Consider the following 12,675-nt stretch of genomic DNA (forward strand, 5'->3'; position numbering starts at 1 on the left):
CTTTAATCCCAGAGACTTGGGAGGCTTAGGCTGAAGGATCACAAGTTTGAGGCCAGCCTCAGCAAGGAACTCAACAAGTGTCTGTCTCAAAATTAAAAATATAAAAAATAATGAGGATGTATCTCAGTGGTAGAGTGCCACCAGACCAAATCTCCAGTATAATCCCTTGATGTCTGGTGATGTTGAATATCTTTGTATGTATCTGTTGTCCATTTGTATGTCTTCTTTTGAGAAATGTCTATTCAGAAGCCATATCCATATTCAACTTGGGTTGGGTTTTGCTGCTGAGATGAAGGAGTTTCTTATATATTTTGAATATTAACCCCTTGTTAGATATGTGGTTTGCAAATATTTTCTCCCATTCTGTAGATTGTCTTTTCACTCCTTTTGTTATTTCCTTTGTGGTGCAGGATCTTTTTCATTTGATATAGTACCACCTATCTATTTTTGTTCTTGTAGTCTGTGGTTTTTAGTGTCATATCTGAGAAATCATTGCCAAAACCAATGTCATGGAGCCTTTCTGTTTTTTTCTATAGTTTCAGGCCTTAGGTTTATGTCTTTAATACATTTTGAATTGATTTTTGTACATGGTGAAAGATAAGAGTGCAATTTTATTCTTTTGCATGTGAATGTCCAGTTTTACCAACAGCATTTGGTGAAGAGACTGTTCTTTCCCCATTGTGTATCCTTGGTACACAATGTCAAAGATCAGTTGACAACTGTGTGAGTTTACCTCTAGATGTTCTATTCTGTTCCATTAGTCTAAATCTGTCTTTATGCTATTACCATACTGTTATAATTACTGTAACTTTGTCAAATATTTGAAATCAGGAAGTATGGTACCTCTAGCTTTGTTCTTCCTTCTCAAGATTGCTTTGACTCTCCAGGGGACTTGGTGGTTCCATATGGATTTTAGGATTAGTTTTTCAAATTTCTGCAAAAAACTTCCACTGGGATTTTGAGAGAAAATGCATTGGATCTATAGATCATTTGGTAGAGTGTGGACATTTTAACAATATTAAGTCTTCCACTCTGTGCACATACAATATTTTTTCACTTATTTGTTTTATCTTTATTTTCTTTCATCAATGTTTTGTCATTTCCAGTAAAAAGTCTTTCACCAATTATTTCAGTTTATTTATGTATTTTATTTTATTGATGCTATTGTAAATGGGACTATTCTCCTAAATACCTTTCTGTTTACTTCATTGTTAATGTATAGGGACACAACTGATTTTTATGTTGATTTTGTTTCCTATAATTTGATCAAAGTTTTTATTAGTTCTAACAGGTTTTTGTTGTATTTTTAGAGATTTCTACAATGTAATATTATGCCATCTTCAAACGGAGATGATTTTACTTTTTTCTTTTTTGTCTGATTGTCCTGCTAGGAGTTCCATTACTATGTTGAACAGAAGTGCCAAGAATGGGCATCCTTCCCTTGTTCTTGATCTTAGAGGAAAAAACACTGAGTAAGATGTTATCTGTGGGCTTTTCAAATATGGTGTTTATTTTCCTAAGGAAATTTCCTTCTATTCCAATTTTTTTTAAATCATGAAAGGTGTTGAATTTTTTTTCTGTATCTATTAACATGATTGTGTGATTTTATTCCTCTTTCTGTTAAGGAGGTAGTTCTTAACCTTAGCTGCCCCTCAGGATCAGCTGGTAAATTTAAATATAAAATAAAAATGTGCAGATACATAAATGTGGGGGTGGATCCCTGCCATCGGAAATATTATAAAAATTCTTTAAATGATTTTTAATTTCCATCCAGGGTTAGAAGTGCTATTCTATTGATGGGGATCATTGTGAAAAGATGAGGTTTGTCTTTAGCTCCCTAGGAATTTAGAGTCAGAGAATGAAGAATAGAAGGAATTTTCTGATAAAGAAACGTGACAAAATTCTTCATTCAGCTTTCTATGAAGTAACCCTGTCTGCTATGTGGGAGGGATGGTCTGGGTACCAGCATTCAAGGTAGAAAACCGGTGGTTGCACCAGGTTCTACTGTGAGCCACAGGGATAACTTTTCTGAGCAGTTATACAGCTGAGCAGTATGAATCACTCTCAGCCTTGCCCAGTGAAGCTAATGTACTAAGCACTTTCTGAGATTTCCTTTCATTCCATTGTCAACTAAGCCTGTAAAAATGATCCCAGTTTCCAAGTTGGTAATGATTGACCAGATTAATGTCTCCAAATCCTTAAACCTTCCAATCCATAGAGTTGAGTTTAACTTTTCATCTTCCCTTCAGCATCCATTCCAATGGACCTTCTCTCCCTGTCAGCTAAAAAAAAGAAAGCCTTCCTAATGCTACCAAATTCTATCATCGCCTTTGTTTGAGCCTTATTTGTAGGAAATAGAAGATCTAATTGTTTTGCTTAACATTAATCAGAGAGAGAAGCACAGGTAGACACAGAGATAGACACTGAATATTAAGAGCAAAAAGAGGGATATCAGAACTGTGGGCATTGAGGAAGCTGTAGAACACTAGATGACATCGATTCGTGCACCATCATTAGCAAAAGCCATAATGACATAACTGCCAACATCAAATAGCTGCAGAACTAGGCTCCATCTCTGGGCTGAGGATAGGGCTTCAGGTCAGGAAAGGATCCTGTCCTAGTAAGAGAGAGAGTCATGCTGTGGGCAGCAGAACTAACAACCAGTATCATTGCCTCTGAGATAATTTTTATCCTACTTTGTAGATTATCCCTTTTATTTTTTATGGAACTACTAATTTTGAATCTTGGCCCCACTGTTTTCCAATTGTATGACATTGGGCTGGATTTTAATTTCTCTGGGATTTAATTTGCTCATCTATGAAGTCCAGGGGGCAGTGCCTAGAACAGAATAAGAATTTAATAAATATTTGTTGAATGAATATCCCGAATGCCCTTCAACTAAAAGCAAAATGTGTGACCCTGAAAAGAGGCACTTTCTCATCCAGATACATAGTTAAAGCCCATTTGGCTGCTAGATAAGAAAAAGAACAGAAGTTGCTCCTAATATACATGGTTTTAAAGAGAAATGCTGTGATTCTCCAGAACCCCATTTTGCAATGGACATCTGGGTGATATGGAAGGATGAGAGAACTTTTGTCTCTAGCCAAGATAACTCATACATTTCCAACTCAAGGGTTGTGTCGGGTGAGGTTGTTAGAGCCCTAGTGTTTTATAATATACATTTTCCTCCTGGGGAAGATGGAAGAGTTGGACTTGATACTGCTAAAACACATTTGTTTTTATTCTCATTCTTTGCCCCTTTTGGCTACTGAGCAAATATAAGATCATTTGCAAACCTTATGGCTTGTGTGTATGTATTATAAAGTGCACGTCCTTCCTGCTTCTGGATCTTAAGCCAAAGGCTGCAATCGCCCAGCCCCCACCCCAGCCGTCTTTCCAAGGGAGCAAATGCATTGCAGTGACAAACACAACTAGAGTAAATACATGAAAATAAACATATCCCTAGCTAAGAGCCAAGAGGTTTTCTTTTTTTTTTCCCCCTCCTTTGGTAGCTATTTAGTTTCATTTTAAACTTTTCCTCTTTAACTTATTGTAGGAAGACTTTAATCAGGTTTTGGGGTCCAAATATGAGGCTGAAAGTTCTTCATGGCCTGAAATTATCTTGACAGCATTTCCTTCTGCTTTAGTCCTTCCCTCTTCCTTTCACCATCATTTCCTTGTTCCTTCCCTCAGTGTCTCCTTCCCTCCCTTCCTGTTCTCTTGAGTGCTAACAATGTCCCCGTCCCCTTGCTAGGCACTGCGGCTCAAAGATCCAACATAGACTTCAGGGGAGAAAAGCAGATCGACAGACAAAATAAGGTTTCCTGAAAGTGAAAGGAGGCCTGGGTGACTGCAGAACTCTGTCCTAGTCCTTGGAAATTCTCGGCTCTCTGCTGCCTCTGTGCCTCTGGTCCTGATGAGCCTCCACCTACAATGCCCCTCCCTGCCCATGTGCACCAATCAAATTCCTGAATGTTAATTAAAACCACCCTCAGGCTCCCAGGGCTACCTTTGTAAGGTGTCCTGTTCACACCACTTGAGTCATCTTTGCATGATCTGGCTGTCCCAACACTGCTCTCACTGGGCTATCAGAGCTGTGGTGACAGGTGGTATCTTGCTTTTTTTTTTTTTTTTTGGTACCTTCCCACCTTGCACATACTTAGTCCATGTTGGATAAATTTACTGAAAAGCATATATATATATATATATATATATATATATATATATATATATATATATAGTTTTGGCAGCAGGAGTAGAGAGGGAGGACTGATTCTCTAATTCTCTAATTCTCCTTTTTCTATTCACATTCTTGGGACTCCTGCAGCCCATATAGAACATCCTACCTAAGAATCTCCTTTGTAAGTTATTCCCTCTCATTTACCTCTCTCTCTCTTTCAAATCCCTTCTGTATTCAGTGTCCACACCATACCTATCTATTGTTGACTAGCTGTTAAACTGTTGTATATTCTCTGATTAATGTGGATTGTTTCCAAAGAATTATAGCTTTGTAAGAGTCAGGAGATGTCATCACAGTTGTATCTTTCACAACGCCTTACTTCATACTGGTTTAGACTGGATGCTCAATAAATATGTTAAGTGACTGTAAATCAGAAGGCATTATATAAAGGCTTGTTAACCAGGAAGTGCTGCCCAGGGGCTCCTTCTCATGGTGGGAGTGCTTATTGTATATTGTTTCATTAGATGGTCAGGGCCATATTCTCAGAGCAGTTTCTCCTTCGTTAGAAGCCAAGCATGATCATTATGGTTTATGATGTTGTGCTTCATGCTTTTTTTCTTATTTTGATTACATAAGCATTCTGCTCATTTTCATAACCCTAACCCATATTTGTGAATACTTGATGCTTTGTTGTAACATGTCTGTCTTTGAAAAAGAGGTAGTGATATATAAAATCTTACTTGTTTGGGAAAAAAAAAATCAGCGTGATTTTTCTAGTTGTAATTTGGAACATACCAGACACTCAGAATAGCAAATAAACTAGCTTGAAACTCACAGAACAAACTCCAAATTCAGTGTATAAAATTCCTATATGATCTAAAATTTAATTTAACAGCTCTAAAACCTTCTAACTATTGCTCAACAATCTAGCAAAAGTCTAAGACAGGTATAGGAATACACGTTTATAACCCAGCTACTCAGGAGGTGGAGGCAGAAGAATTGCAAGTTGGAGGGCAGTCTGGACAGACCCTATCTTAAAATAAAATAAAAAGAGCTAGAGATGTAGCTCAGTGGTAGAGCACTCATCTTGCATGTGCAAGGCCCTGAGTTCAATCTCTAGTACTGAAAAAAAAAAAAAAAAATCTGTGAAAAGTCCAGAGAACCTTTCTGAATTCCTTCTGGTTGAAAGGAGATCAAACAACTAGAGGGGATGTTGTCTTAGAATATTTTCCCCCAATCTACATAATTTCCATTGATATCAAATTTAGTTTCCACATTAGGTTTTAGTAACTCTCTATACAAAAGCCAGGGTCTCCAAGTTGGCAGTGCATTCAGTACATTTTTATAATGAGAGATTATTATAGAGCAGAAGTGTTGAAATATAAAACTGAGGTCACAAAACATGTTATCTATGCCGAAGAAGCACTTTTAAGTCTAGTCCACAATTTATGGCATTATTTTTTAATCTGGGCCTGCACCATTCCTGAGTCGATGTTAAGGCTGACTCTTCTTTTGGCTCATTAGGCCACATTGGAGCCTCTGGCAGGCTGTGTCTGTTCCCAGCCAACTCGCCTCCTGACCCATGAAGGCTGGCAGCACGCCTCCTTGTTGTTAGTTGTATTATTACAGCAGAAAAGCTTTCGCAAAAGCCACATTTATCAGCTTGTCATAATAGTTTGGCTTGTGTATCTATCTGTTCAGAAAAAAAATAAATAAATAAATCTCTCCCTTATCCCTAATCTGTTTGAGGCTTGTGATGTATCACATGCCGAAAAAGCAGCGGGAAACATAGAGATCCTGCATGGGATTCAGGGACCTTTCAACCAAATGATTAAGGAAAAGAAGTATTTTTTAAAAAATCTTTTTAAAATTATGTGTTCTTTTTAGTTATACATGACAGTAGACTGTATTTTGACACATTGTACATACATAGAGTATAATTCCCGTTCTTGCGGTTGTACACCATATGGAGTTACACTGTTCGTGTATTCATATATGAACATAGGAAAGTTATGTCCGATTCATTCTGTCTTTCCATTCCCAACCCCTCTCCCTTCCTCCCTTCCCCCCTTCCCCCTGCCCAGTATAGTGAACCTCTACCCGCTCACCTCCCACCCCATCCCTGCCTATTGCGAATTGGCATCCCAGAGAGAACATTCAGCCTTTAGTTTTTTAGGGATTGGCTTATTTACTTAGCATAATAGTTTCTAGTTCCATCCATTTACTGGCAGATGTCTTAATTTCATTCTTCTTTATGACTGAATAATATTCCATCGTGTATATGTATCACATGGAAAGAGGTATTTTTTTCTGTGTGCTTTTGAAAGTCCCAGAGCACCAGGGACCTCTATCTCTTGTTTTAAAGCTACTTTTCCTCTGCAGGCTTTGTTTTAGGGATGCATTATTTTCCCAGAATGTTAGTGATTTTGTTTGATAAAGGAGCTTTAAACACAAATGAGAAAAAAGAATTAAGTGTACCTACAAGGAAGTTCAAAGATACTTCTTTAACTGTTTAAGATCAGTTTTTCATAAGTAGATATCACCACATTGTATATTGCTTATTATAGAAAATTTTGTAAGCAAATCTGCTATTATTTGAGGTAGGCAGTTGTCTAAAAGTACATGGCAAAGTGGAGGGTAGGCTCAAAATCATTATTCAGACAAAATATACATTAATTTAATGTCTGTTAAAAACAAATTAAAATCTATTAATATTAGTAGTACTCACTAGGGCATTTCCAGTTACTTAGAAACATGCTATATAAGAAAAATGCAATATAAACATAGATATTTTTTGAAGAGACAGTGCAGAATTTATTCCTATTGTTGGGCTCAAGCTTCCCCCAAATAATGTTTCCATGTGAACAAGGTTTGTTTTGTTTTAAGACACGATAAATCAGAATTAACTCTTGACTATTTTAAACATGGAGTACCATATAAAGCACATGGAATGACCTTTTAAGCTTGAGAGTGAACCAGAGCAAAGGTAGAAAAGTAGACTTGTAGAAGCCCCAAGATGACATGTCATTGAACTCCCTTTCTTTTCACACCAGGCAAGACCACAGCTACCCATCTGTCACACAGACTACAGCTGTATCCCCAGGTGTCCAGCTTCAAGTTCCAGCCATAGATGAGGATAGTGAGCATCTGAGGATAACTTTATACACAGGGTCCAAAGGGTCACATGGCTTCCTTTGTAGTAGCTGAATTGACTAGTATCAAGTTTTTTTTTTTTTTCTTGAAAGAACCTCTTGCAATAATGTATCCACAGCAAAAGAAAAGAAGCTGGGGTGCCCTTGCCTTTGGTCCTCTCAGGTGTTCTGAGAATTTGCACTTCCTCTTGAAGTCTTTGTAAAAAGCCCCCAAATGGAGAAGTGTTTGGACTGACTCCTCGGGGACAACCTCACGCTGTACCTGTAGCTCCAGTGAGTACTGAAATGCTCATTCCAAGTGAAGGACAATAGTGCCACAGCATCATGTGAAATCAATCCCCGCTGTGATTGTGAATCTGCTGGTCTTGTCTAATCCATGGTCACTCACCTCCAACAGTCTAAGTGCCCCAGGGTCCCTCTGGCTTTGTCTGTTCTCCTAAAAAGAGCTCATAGTTTCCTTTTGGATAACTGAAAGAGATATGTAAGCAGATGGGCCGGCCTATTTTGAAATTCTTTACCTAAGGGCCATAATTACCTAAGGTTGGTGTTTAGCAAAATAATGTTACTTGCTCTTCTATAGCAGCTTTCTTGGGTTTGGGAAGTCAGATAAAGTCTGGGTTTCATGAGGCTAAAACAAGTTCAGTTATGCTTAAGGACTTTGAAGTTTCAAGTAAACAGTTACCAGATTTAATGACACCAGGTACAAGTCTAATAATGTCACCAGAAGGATCCGTTTGCTCAGAGAGGAAATGAGAAGAATTTTAAGATTAAAAAAGAGAGGAATCAGGCTGGGGCTGGGGCTCAGCAGTAGCGCACTTGCCTGGCATGTGTGAGGCACTGGGTTTGATTCTCAGCACCACATATAAATAAATAAATAAAGGTCTATAACCAAGTTAAAAAAACATTAAAAAAAAAAAGCAAAGAGAGAGAGAGAGAAACCAAATACACTCCTTTCTCTTAATAAAGAATTATATAAGCAGGCAAGAAAGAAAAGAGATCAACAAATGGCTAAAGCAATTTGCAAAAGAGAGTTTTAATTTTCAATGGCAATTCATCTCTTCTTAAGGTTGTTAAATTATGATAATCAAAAATAAGATAGCATGAGGACTTTAAGAGTTAAAGGAATCTGGAGGGTTTTGTTATTTGTTAATGAGAGACAAAATACCCCTTAAGTCTACAATAATCTCATTTTAACTAAATTCTGGTAAATTTATCTAAAGCCTGAATAATTCACAAATAATGATTGCGATTGAGATAATCATTGTCTGAGAGAAGAAATTAAGTCCAAATTAATAAGTAGCTAAGAGTGAAGTATTGAAATAAACAAGGAAATTTCTGGACAGATTTGGATTGGGATATATTCTAATATTTATGTGGTGCTTTTGCATACTTGAGGCAGGCCATAACTGGTACAGTCCTTGACTCACTGAACACCGTCCTGTGTCATGTAGTTGGCACTGGGAGAAGGCAGTGACTTCTATTCTGTGTTATCAGTGCTCTGTAATTTTTCTCAGAAATCATTTTGGACTAAAGTTTCTGATGTTTGTTTTCTTCTCCAGAGGTGAACTTTTAAAAGTTTGATTAAATGTGCAGGAACCCACTCAGCTGTTTTATATTAGCAAACTTAAAAAAAGAGAGAGAGAGAGAGAGAGAGAGACAGAGAAATTTTGTACTACTTGATTCTCAGATACACAGATAAGGCTTTTGTGCCCAGATAAATACCTTGAGTAAAGAAATTCACAGTTGGCAAAAAGTAAAATCTTTGCAGTGGAATAGTCACTTTGCTACTGATATAAAATTTATATTCAAGTTTAATATGTTTGAATTTTTTAAATGAGCTTCTCTGCACTGAAATTCTTCCACATTGCATCTTACTGATGAGTGTTTCTCTTGGAGATATTCCAGTGCGTGTCTAGGTTTGCTTTACTGGAAGTGGATTTACCAGAATTAAGAAGCAGTTGATAAATTGATATAGTATCAATAAAATGCAGTTAAGTGCCTGGCCCCTCCCTGCTCAGCTTCCCAGATTTCTAGTCTCCAGTTAACTTACTACACGTCTGGAACACATCTTGTTCCTTTACTTACTGTTTTACCTACTTTCAAGTTGGTCAAACCAGGATTTAAAATCCCTGGTGTTTTCTGTTTATGTAACTTTAAGGCTCAGTTTTCTTATTTGTTAAACAGAATTGTTAAAATTTTGCAGAATTATTGTAAATTTTTTAGAGTTAGATTTAATTAGACTTAATGTAATAATACTGGATTAGAGATCAAGAGCAGGCACTAAATATGTGGTAGAGGCTAATATTCTGTTAGTATACACAATTGGATAATGGTTTTCAATATTGAGTAGGAGCCAAACTTAAGAACTAACATTTTTAATGTTATATTTCAGTCAAATTAAATAAGCTCTCAATTAAATATTAATAGGATATAGTAAAGGGAAGACAGTTCAGAGATATAAATAAATTATTTATAAATCAGTATTAGTTGCTAAACCATCACAGAATATTTCTTTGAAAAATATGGCAAGCACTTTTTTTTGCTTTCTTTTTTGTTTGTTTGTATTTATTTTGTTTTTCCTGATTAAGAAGTATTTAAGTCAGTCTTTGACATTGTATGCTGTATCTCCTGTCTCCAAGGATGCTTGTAAAACCTGTATAGGTATTTATGGTTTAAAATATCTGGGGAAAAGCTCATTTAAATTATTGAAAAGGCATTTTTCTATTTTCTTTTTTTCTATTTTGTAAGTGGTATCTCTATTATAATCCTTTGGCATGAGAACAGAACTTCTGTGTATTATCTCAGTTGGTGTTCACAAAGTTATGCAATAATGTTACTGGATCCATTTGAGAACTAGGAAGTTAAGAGCATAAGATGGCAAAAGGCTTATGCAAGTACAGGAACAAAATCTATTGCCCTGGTCGTCAAATTTCTAATTCAGAATTAATTCCATTATTCATTTCATAGATATGAGTTTAGGAAAAGAAGATTTTTTTTAAAGGGTAGAAAAAAATAGGTTCATTCTCAGTGATAAAATCAAGAAGTCATAGTTGCAATTTTTCTGTTTTAAAACCGTCAGTAAGTGATTCCTCTTTGCTTATTATAAAATTCAAAATTGAAATGATATTCTCTTTATTGCAATTTACCACATGAACTCCAAATTCCAAAAACACAGATCTATTTGAAAATTTGCAAACATACCAAATCTTTTCATGCTGCTCTGCCTTTCTTACAACTTTTTCTATATATATTTAACCTCTTTTCAATATCTATAATTTTTATTACATATTAATTAATATATCACATGCTTTCATAATGCTTACTATGACTTGGTCACTGTCTATAATGATTTATAGTTATTGACTAAATCCTCATAATATTCCTGTGATATAAGTAATATTAGCCCATTTTGCAGATGAATAAAACTGGGGTATAGAATTTGAGGTCATGAGTCCATAAAGAGATGTCTGGTTTCAAAGTGAGTACTCTTACCTACTATAGGGTGTTACGTATGCACCAGCATTGTAAAATTGAAAAGCCTATCATATGCAAGAAATACCAATGTCTGTATGACAAGCTACCAAAGGAACCCCAGTTGCAAAATTCATTATCTTGTAAATTTACCATCATCCCTAGCCTAACTCTCATGTTTTCAGAATCAGGAGCTTGATATATTTTTTTTTAACAATAACACCAAGAATAGATCTTTCTTTTGGGGATGTTCTCACAATGACTTGACCCATGAAAGTAATGTTTCAAACTGAGGTGCCAGTTTATATAAGCACAACAAGGAATGAAAGAATCTATCATGTGTACCACAATATTCTTGTCAATGTGGCTAGTGCTGTCTACCTCTCAGAAGTCATGAAAATCCAGATCATTCTTGGCTGGCAGTTTGGTCAATATGGCTTCATCATGGGAAACATTCTTCATATGAACTGAGCATTTGTTGGCATCAGCTAGGGTTCCCCTAAGCCATCAAGATAACAACAACCACCTTTCCAATGGGGCATGAAAGACTTGAAATTCATTGACCCTTTTTCCAGGGTATCTTGGGCCTGGGTACTAACAACTACACATCTTGGTCAATTCTCCTTTTTCCTGTGAGTTGAATGCCTTCATTAATATAGTCAATCTAATTAAAGTCTTTAGACCTAAGATAGCCTTCATATAATTGTGTTTTCAGATAACATTTTCCTCTGTTAACATTCTCAAGACCTAGCACAATTACTAGATAGCATTTTTATGCTGAATTATAATTATATAATTGATTTTCTTAATAGCAGAAACCAAGTGATATTCATTATTCTTTGTACTCCCCTAAGTAAGTTCCTTGCCTGGCACATAACAGCAGCTCTATGGATGTTTGCTGAACAAAATAATAAATTAGGCATTAAAGCCTTGTGATTATGAGTGTCAGCTCTGAGGCCAGATGGCCTAGTTTCAAATCTCATCTGTACAACTTAACAGTTGTGCGATTTGGGCAAGATACATAACCTCTCTAAGCTTCAGTGGTTTTTTTTTTTTTAATCTGTAAAATGTATTAACAACAGTATCATCCCTCTCAAGATTTTTGATATTAAATAAAATAATGCACATAACAAATTTAAATTATACCTGGTCTTCCTTAACTATTAGCTATTCATGTGGTCATTCAGAGTCCCATAGTATAGTTTTACTTGTGACCTAGTTTGAAAAGAGCAGAATACTGCTGTTCATGAATTGTCATTATTGGATGTTTTACCAAATATTGATTGTTTTTGTTCACAAGAATTCAGTAAAATGGGAACTCCCATGTATTTCTGGTGGGAGTATGTAATGGTACAACCTTTATGGAATGCAATTTGGCAATAGTTTTCAAGAGCCTTGCAAAAATTCATTCCCTCTAGTTCAGTAATTCCCCTTCTAGAAATTTATTAATTTTAAAGACATAGTCAGAAACTTGGATAAGACATATGCTTAGGGGTGGTTTATTACACTCTCATTTATCAAACCCTACAAAAATTAATTAAAGGACAATTAGTAGAATAATAATTTACAAATTGTGTTATACCATTTGATGGAATATTATGTAGCTCTCAATATAGTGTGGAAAATACTTCTAAAAAAATTTAAGTGGGACAAAATTGTTACAAAATTGTACAATTGATGTGATTTCCTCTGCACTAGAAAGAAATATCAATCATAGTAATTATCTTTAGATGAGACCATTACAGGGAACTTTTTTTTTCATTTTGGTAATCTATTCCAAAATTACTATAATGAGGGTGCATTTTAGAAATAAAAATAACTGATTAAGAATTATATCTTTTTCTATCCTTAGAAGACATGTTGAATACCAAG

The 12,675-nt window shown here is 35.8% G+C and overlaps 1 protein-coding gene across 1 annotated transcript in view; it reads left to right on the top strand.

Annotated features, from left to right (window-relative positions):
• Adamtsl1 (ADAMTS like 1) overlaps window positions 1-12,675 on the top strand; it is a 904,315-nt gene that overhangs the window by 575,250 nt on the left and 316,390 nt on the right. The window lies entirely within an intron of this gene.

This window comes from Urocitellus parryii, chromosome 4 (genome assembly GCF_045843805.1).
Source record: "Urocitellus parryii isolate mUroPar1 chromosome 4, mUroPar1.hap1, whole genome shotgun sequence".
In the NCBI taxonomy this organism is placed as follows: Eukaryota; Metazoa; Chordata; class Mammalia; order Rodentia; family Sciuridae; genus Urocitellus; species Urocitellus parryii.